Consider the following 7,970-nt stretch of genomic DNA (forward strand, 5'->3'; position numbering starts at 1 on the left):
AGAAGATTACTCAAAGGTCCTGAATAAACTGCAGAGAGAAGAGTCCGGTGTCGCGTCTTCCTTGCTGGTCAAGGCGGTAGCGACACTGTATGAACGTGTAGGGAGAGCCAGGAGGCAATCCAAAAGTTCATACAGGAATATCATAAGCGTGAGGAAGCTACTCAAAAACTGATACATGATTTGCATAAGCAGCTTGAGAATACTCAAATAGAAAGGCAGGAACGGCATTAGCAGGCTGAGAACACTCAAAGAGAACTACAGGAAAAGCACAAACGGGAGGAAGCTAATCAAAGAGTAATACAGAAATTGAGACAGCCGGAAGAGAATACACAAGATCACTAAAGGCATACATGGAATCCATTAACAAAGAGCTGAAGAAAGTCAGGGATACCACAAAGGGAATGATGAATGGAACCCAACAGAAGGAATGGGAATCCAAGGAAACCATAACCAAACAACCAAGTGATCTGAGAATAAACACTGAACATCAAATTAAGGAGGTAAAGAAGATTGAATCTCAGGGCTTGAAGATAGCCTAGATATTATAGAGAAAGAACATACAACCATCCAAGACAAGTCCAAGAAATATGATAGATCTATCCAACACTTGGAAGACACCATCAGAAGGCCTAATCTAAGGGTAATGGGTGTAGAAGAGCACCTAGAAACAAGAGTTAATGGCCTAAGAAAATTGTTTAACAGGACCCTAGCAGAGAAATTTCCAAACATGCAAAGAGATAGACCTATTCAGATACACGAAGGTTTTAGAACTCCAAACAGACCAGACCAGAATAGGACATCCCACCATGACATCACAATCCACAGGATCAACATAGACCAAGGAAAAGATCCTTAAAGCTGTCAAGGAGAAAAGATTGATCACCTATAAAGGTGAACCAATTAGAATCACCTCAGATTTCTCAGCAGAGACAATCAAAGCCAGAAGAGCCTGGAATGTTGTATGCCACGCCCTAAAAACAAACAACTATCAACCAAGAATATTGTACCCAGCTAAACTCTCCTTCATAAATGAAGGCCAAATAAAAACCTTCCATAACAAAGAAAAATTGAAACAATACATCTCCACCAAACCAGCCCTACAAAAGTTTCTTAAAAATGTCCTACACATAGAAAACCAAGGAGACCACAATAAATGCCAAGAAACTGCACCCAAACTGAGAATCCAAGAACCATAGGAAGAACCCAGTTTTTGCAGCCCCCAAGAAGGTAGATAACATGGCAGGAACTCCCAAATACCTCTCAGACCTTTCTCTTAACGTTAACGGACTGAACTCTCCAATTAAGCGACATAGACTGTCTAGTTGGAATAAAAAACAAGATCCTTCTATCTACTGCCTCTAGGAGTCACATCTTGCCTGTAAAAACAAACACATTTTCAATGTTAAAGGTTGGAACATAATCTACTAAGCAAACGGCCCCCATAAATAGGCGGGAGTTGCAATCCTAATATCGGATAAAATAGACTCAAATTAAAATTCGTGAGAAGGGATAAAGAAGGATGCTAAATATTAATTAAGGGATCTCTACTTCAAGATGATATTAAATTCTAAATATCTACTCATGAAACAATGGAGCACTCACATTTATCCAAGAAACACTACTTTCCCTCAAATCCCATATAAATCAAAAGACATTAATTGTTGGGGATTTTAACACACCACGCTCTCCACTAGATAGATAAACTCGGCAAAAACTCAACAGAGAAAACACAGACCTAAACAGCTGCATATATCAACTAGATTTAACAGATATCTACTGAATATTTCACCCAGCGGCAACAGAATACCTGTTTTTCTCAGCAGCACAAGAAACATTTTCCAAAATAGACCACATTTTAGTCCACAAAGCAGACTTGTCTAAATTCAGAAACATTGAAGTTATACCTTGCATTCTCTCTGACCACAAGGGAATAAAATTAGAACTCAACACCAAAAGCCACAAAGAAAGTCTGGTTATCACATGGAGACTGAACAACTCACTGCTGAATCACGAGTGGGTCATGGAAGAGATTAGGAAGGAAATTCAAATGTTCATGCTATTCAACAAAAATGAGCACACAAATAACCAGCTCCTCTGGGACACAGCAGTACACAGAGGCTATTTTATAGCTCTGAGCTCCTACAACATCAAATTGGAGAGATCTGAAACCAACAAAGTAGTGACACATCTAAACCTCCATGAAAAATAGCAGCAAGATAAACCCCAATCCAGTAGACGGAAAGAAATAATTAAAATTAAATCAGAATTAAATGAATTAGAATCCAAAAAAACTTTAGAAAGAATCAACGAAACAAAGAGTTGGTTCTTCAAAAAAAATTAACAAAATTGACAGACCCTTAGCAAATCTATCAGAAAAAGAAAAGAATACACCCAAATAAATAAACTCAGAGATGAGAATGGAAACATCACCATAGAAACAACCAAGATTCAGAACATTACAGGAGAATACTTCTCAAAACTTTATGCTAATAAGTTTGAGAACTTGACAGAAATGGACCTTGTCTTAGAAAATATTGACATCCCAAAACTAAACCAAGATGAATTCAACCAGCTTAACAGGCCCATATCAAGCATTGAAGTAGAAAAAGCAATAAGAGACCTTCCAGCTAAGAAAAGTCCAGGACCAGATGGTTTTTCAGCGGAATTCTACCAGTCCTTCAAAGCAGAGCTCACACCAATACTCCTCCAACTCTTCAATGAAATTGAAAGAGAAAGTTCACTACCAAGCACATTCTATGAAGCCAGCATAACCCTCATCCCAAAACCAGGCAGGGACTCATCAAATAAAGAGAACTATAGATCCATTTCCTTGATGAACATTGTTGCAAAATTTATCAACAAAATTTTGGCCAACCGACTTCAACAATTCATCCAAAAAATCATACACCACGATCTAACAGGATTCATTTCAGGGATGCAAAGCTGGTTCAATATACGCAAATCAATTAATATTATTCATCACATCAACAGGGGCAAGAGTAAGTACCACATGGTTATCTCAATAGATGCAGAAAAAGCATTTGACAAGATCCAACACCCCTTTATGATGAAGGTTTTGGAAAAATTAGGAATCGATGGAACATTCCTCAACAGAATAAAGACTGTATATGACAAACCTAAAGCCAGCATTATACATAATGGTGAAAAATTAAAGCCATTTCTTCTTAATTCAGGAACAAGACAAGGATGTCCACTCTCTCCACTTCTCTGCAATCTAGTATTAGAATGTCTAGCTACAGCAGTAAGACAAGATGCAGACATAAAGTGTATCCAAATAGGGAAAGAAGAAATAAAACTCTCCCTCTTTGCAGACAACATGATCTTGTATTTAAAGAATCACATAGACTCCACACCAAAATTACTCAAACTGATTCAAAACTTTGGCAAAGTAGAAAGGTATAAAATTAATCCCCCAAAATCAATGGCTTTCCTGTATGCCAGCAATGAGGAAAGTGTGGCTGAAATTAGGAAAATAACTCCATTTGTAATAGCCCCACAAAAAGTAAAATACCTAGGAATTAACTTTACCAAAGAAGTGAAGGACCTCTATGATGAAAACTTCAAAATCTTGAAAAAGGAAATCAAAACAGAACTTAAAAAATGGCAAAATCTCCCATGCTCCTGGATTGGAATGATTAACATCATGAAAATGGCAATACTTCCCAAGGTTATCTACAAATTCAACACGATACTTATCAAAATTCCAACCTCATTCTTCAAGGAAATAGAAGAGGCAATCCAAAAATTCATATGGAACAATAAAAGACCCCAAATAGCAAAAACGCTCATCAACGGAAAGAACACTGCTGGAGGAATATCAATACCAAATTTCAAACTCTACTATAAAGCCATAGTAATCAAAACAGCTTGGTATTAAGAACAGATTTCAGGACCAATGGAATAGAATTGAAAACCCAGAAATGAACCTACAGACCTATAGCCATCTAATCTTCGATAAGGGAGCTAAAAATTAGAATGGAAGAAGGACAGCCCCTTCAGTAAATGGTGTGGCAAAATTAGTTAACTACTTGTAGAAAACTAAAGCTAGATCCTTATATATCACCCTGCACCAGAATCAACTCCAAATGGATCAAAGACCTCAAAGTCAATGCAGACACTCTGAAAACATTACAGAATGAAATAGGAGAAACCTTAGGTCTCCTTGGCTCAGGCCGAATTTTTCTTAATAGAGACCTGGAAACACAACAAATCAAAGAAAGGATGGACAAATGGGATTGCATGAAGTTGCAGAGCTTCTGCATGGCAAAGGACATAGCTAGCAAGATCAACAGAAAGCCCACGGATTGGGAGAAGATCTTCACTAGCCATACAACAGACAAGGGTCTCATATCTAAAATATACTTGGAACTCAAAAAATTAAACCCCCCAACAACAAATCCTCAAAGAAACAACTGCCTATTAAATAAGTGGGAGAAAGACTTAAAGAGAAACTTCTCTGAAATAGAAAGAAGGATGGCCAATAGACAAATGAAGAAATGCTCAACATCCCTGGCCATAAAATAAGTGCAAATCAAAAGAACATTGAGATAACACCTCACTCCAGTTAGAACGGCAAAAATCAAGAACTCTAACAACAACAGATGCTGGAGGGGATGTGGACAGAAGGGAACATTAATTCATTGTTGGTGGGAATGTAAACTTGTTCAACCACTTTGGAAAGCACTATGGAGGTTCCTCAAAAGACTTCACATAGAGCTTTCCTATGACCCAGCAATCCCACTTTTGGGCATTTACCCAAATGTTTACAAACAAGACCACATTAAATCTACCAGCACAACTATGTTTATTGCAGCATTATTTATCATAGCTAAGATATGGAACCAACCCAGATGCCCCTCAGTATATGAATGGATCAAGAAAACGTTTGTATATATACACAATGGAATTCTATGCCTCCATCCGAAAGAATGACATTTCCCCATTTGTTAGGAAATGGAAAGACTTGGAAATATTTATATTAAGTGAAGTAAGCCAAGCCCAAATAAGCATCGGTCCCATGGTTTCCCTTATTTTCAATTTCTAGTATATGTATGAGTCAAGCAGAGAAGGTCAGATAGTGTGATGTTAGGAAAATGAACCCTTAGATATATATTTAAAAGTTTTTTGTCTTTCATGCATTTGTTTCTAACGCATATAAAAGATTATTTCTTTGTTGCTTTGTATGTCCCTCCCCCACAGTATAACCTTTGCTTTCTCTCTATTTGATGTCGGTAAAATTTGAGGAAGGAATTGGGAAAAACAATTCATTTAAATAAGGATACAGATGGATCAGGTGCAACAATGAGAAGTACAAGTTGTCATGTCGAAAACGAACTTTACAACTTTGGTGTGGGGGCAGGATTGGGTGGGAGGCAGGGGGAGGCTGGGAAGGGATGTGAAGGGTAAACAAAGGAGGAGGCTACAATGCTTGATAAGAAATGTACTCATTACCTTGCCCATGTAATTGTAACCCCTCTGTACAGTATGTTCACAATAAAAATTAAAAAAAAATTCAGAATTGTATAGCTATTTAAAAAAAACATGAATTTAGGTAGTCATACAAAGGTCTTCTATTTTACTACTGCATTATACATTTTTTCTAATGTTGGATACCATCATTAGAAAGCTATTAGAAAGCTCTTAAAGCTTTTATGTTGAATAGTGAGTTCTTTTACACTATAACATGGTATTTCCCAAATCATTGACATAGAAGACATTGTTTCCTATTTTCTCATTCCTAGAATAAGCTACACATGAAGACCCCACTGGTCCTCATTTTCAGTCTGTACTTTTGAATACTGAGGAAAATCATTCCTCTGCTCTCTATCAATTCCCTACTATGCAGTTAGAATAATTTAAAATAGTAAAAATGGAAAAAGAGAAAATAAATCATGGTGAAAAAACATATGCAGGAAATTCACCAGATTTTTCTGACCAGTTCAACCATTGTGAACTCTTGGTGAAATACGTGGACATCTCATTCCCACTTGCACTCAAAGTCTCTGGTTAGGAAATTCTGACAAAGACGAGGAACAAGATGAAAAAGTGAGAAATGGTATCAATTGCAAGAAAAAAAATGGAGTAGGATCCAAGCAAATTTATTCTTTGGGATGATGAAATTAATTGGCTTACTACTGTGTGTAGACAACTTTCCCAAAAGGCCACCCAGATGAATACTAGGGATGAGGATGAGTATAACCCTCTTCATTGGGAAGCCTAGAGTGGACACTTAGACATTGTCCATGAGTTGGTAGCTCAAGGCAGATATTCATGCAATAACTCTGAATGGCTGATAACCCTGCACAGTGCTTATATGTACAATAATATTAGAGTGGCTTCTTCCTTAATTCATCATGATGCAGATACCAATACCCAAACTAAAGGCCTCTTGACTGCCTTGCATCTTGCTGCTAGGAATAGAAATAGAAAAGATACACTCTTGAATAATTATATCAAACCAGGTCTGAAGAAAAACTTGGAAGAAACTGCATTTAATATTGCCAAAAGGATAAGTATGTATCACTACCTCTTTGAAGTTGTGGAAGGCTGTACAAATTGTTCTCCTAAGTCGTAATGGTTTGGTTAAGTGTCTTAAATTTCAAAAATGCCAGTCCATCCTTTGTGTCCCTTAATTTTTTTTTCACAATACAAAGCAACAGCAATATCTTACTTTAAAAATTCATGGATTCCATGGTATTCTTCCAAGTGATTTGCCTGACTTTGATGTCAAAATATATTCAAGAGTTGTTTGTATACATCTATAATGATTTCTGCAGTTTGTGATTTTTTTAAATCAGAAATAATTTTAACTTATCTGTTGAAATGAATAGTATAGAAACTAGTTTTTCCTCGTAGTTTTCTGAAAAAAGTATATCTATGTTTGTATAATATCCATAATCTATTTCATTCACTCCTAGATATAATACTTGGAATTCTACATTGTTATATAAGGTATAGGTTCATTAATAAATGTGTCCTTTCAGATTGCATTCCATATAGAAGAAGTTTAAGATTTCTTTTTTTCCTAGGTCCTTATATTATTTTATTTCTTTGGGATAAAATTACAATGTTATCTAATTTCAAGTTTTGTAAAGGTTATGCTATGTAAAGGCCTTTCTAAGGTGAAGAATTAATACACTGATGTCAAACTAACCTTTAAGTCTATAAATTACATGTATTTTTACACTTTTTTTGTAATTAACTTTTTAATAACTGTTTTTCATTTCTTGCATCAGAAGAATGAAAATTATGGAATACTTCACAAATTTTCATATCATCTTTGTGCAAGTTTCATGTTAATCTCTGTATTGTAATTTGGGTAGACCTGCTTCTGAAGCATGTAGTACCCTCTAAATTTAAGTACTTAATGATGCAATCTTTATACAGGCATATATCCATGGTTCCCTATTCGTAACAAGGAACTCTTATTGTTCCTAAAAATGCTATTGATCTTATTTCTCTAAAATTCTGTGTATAGTGGAAAAAAACATATCGTTTGGTCGATCACTCACATTTACAATTTTTTTCAGTGTCTATTTTGTCATTTTCATTTTAAATTTGATCATATTTTGAAACCTTTTCAGCTAAGTCCAAAGGTGATGGCTTTTCAGGTACTTATTTATCAACTCAGTTAGCTTTGTAGATCTAATGGATTCAAAGTAAGCCTTACTTAAGAGCTACTTCTAAACTTCTGCAGCTTAAAATTTCCCAAATGAGGTCTTGATGGGACAAATGTCTACCTGAACCTTTACCCTTCTTCCATGTAGGAACAGACCAACCAGAATATCTTACCCTGACAGCATAGATTGTCTTACTGGAACAAAACTAATCTTAGTTACAAGGGATCATAGAGAGATGAACAGTTCAGACAGAATTGTTCAGAATGGAAGGTATTTTATCAAAATATAATTGTTTATTATACTTATCATTTCAAAAGTAGCTAAAGCCAA

The 7,970-nt window shown here is 35.9% G+C and overlaps 1 pseudogene; it reads right to left on the minus strand.

Moving 5' to 3' along the window:
• Positions 1-7,263: 7,263 nt before the first annotated feature.
• LOC138819637 (U6 spliceosomal RNA) lies at positions 7,264-7,360 on the minus strand (annotated as a pseudogene).
• Positions 7,361-7,970: the final 610 nt, after the last annotated feature.

The sequence above is a fragment of the Dipodomys merriami genome, unplaced genomic scaffold (genome assembly GCF_024711535.1).
Source record: "Dipodomys merriami isolate MVZ:Mamm:240054 unplaced genomic scaffold, mDipMer1.0.p SCAF_804, whole genome shotgun sequence".
Lineage (NCBI taxonomy): Eukaryota > Metazoa > Chordata > Mammalia > Rodentia > Heteromyidae > Dipodomys > Dipodomys merriami.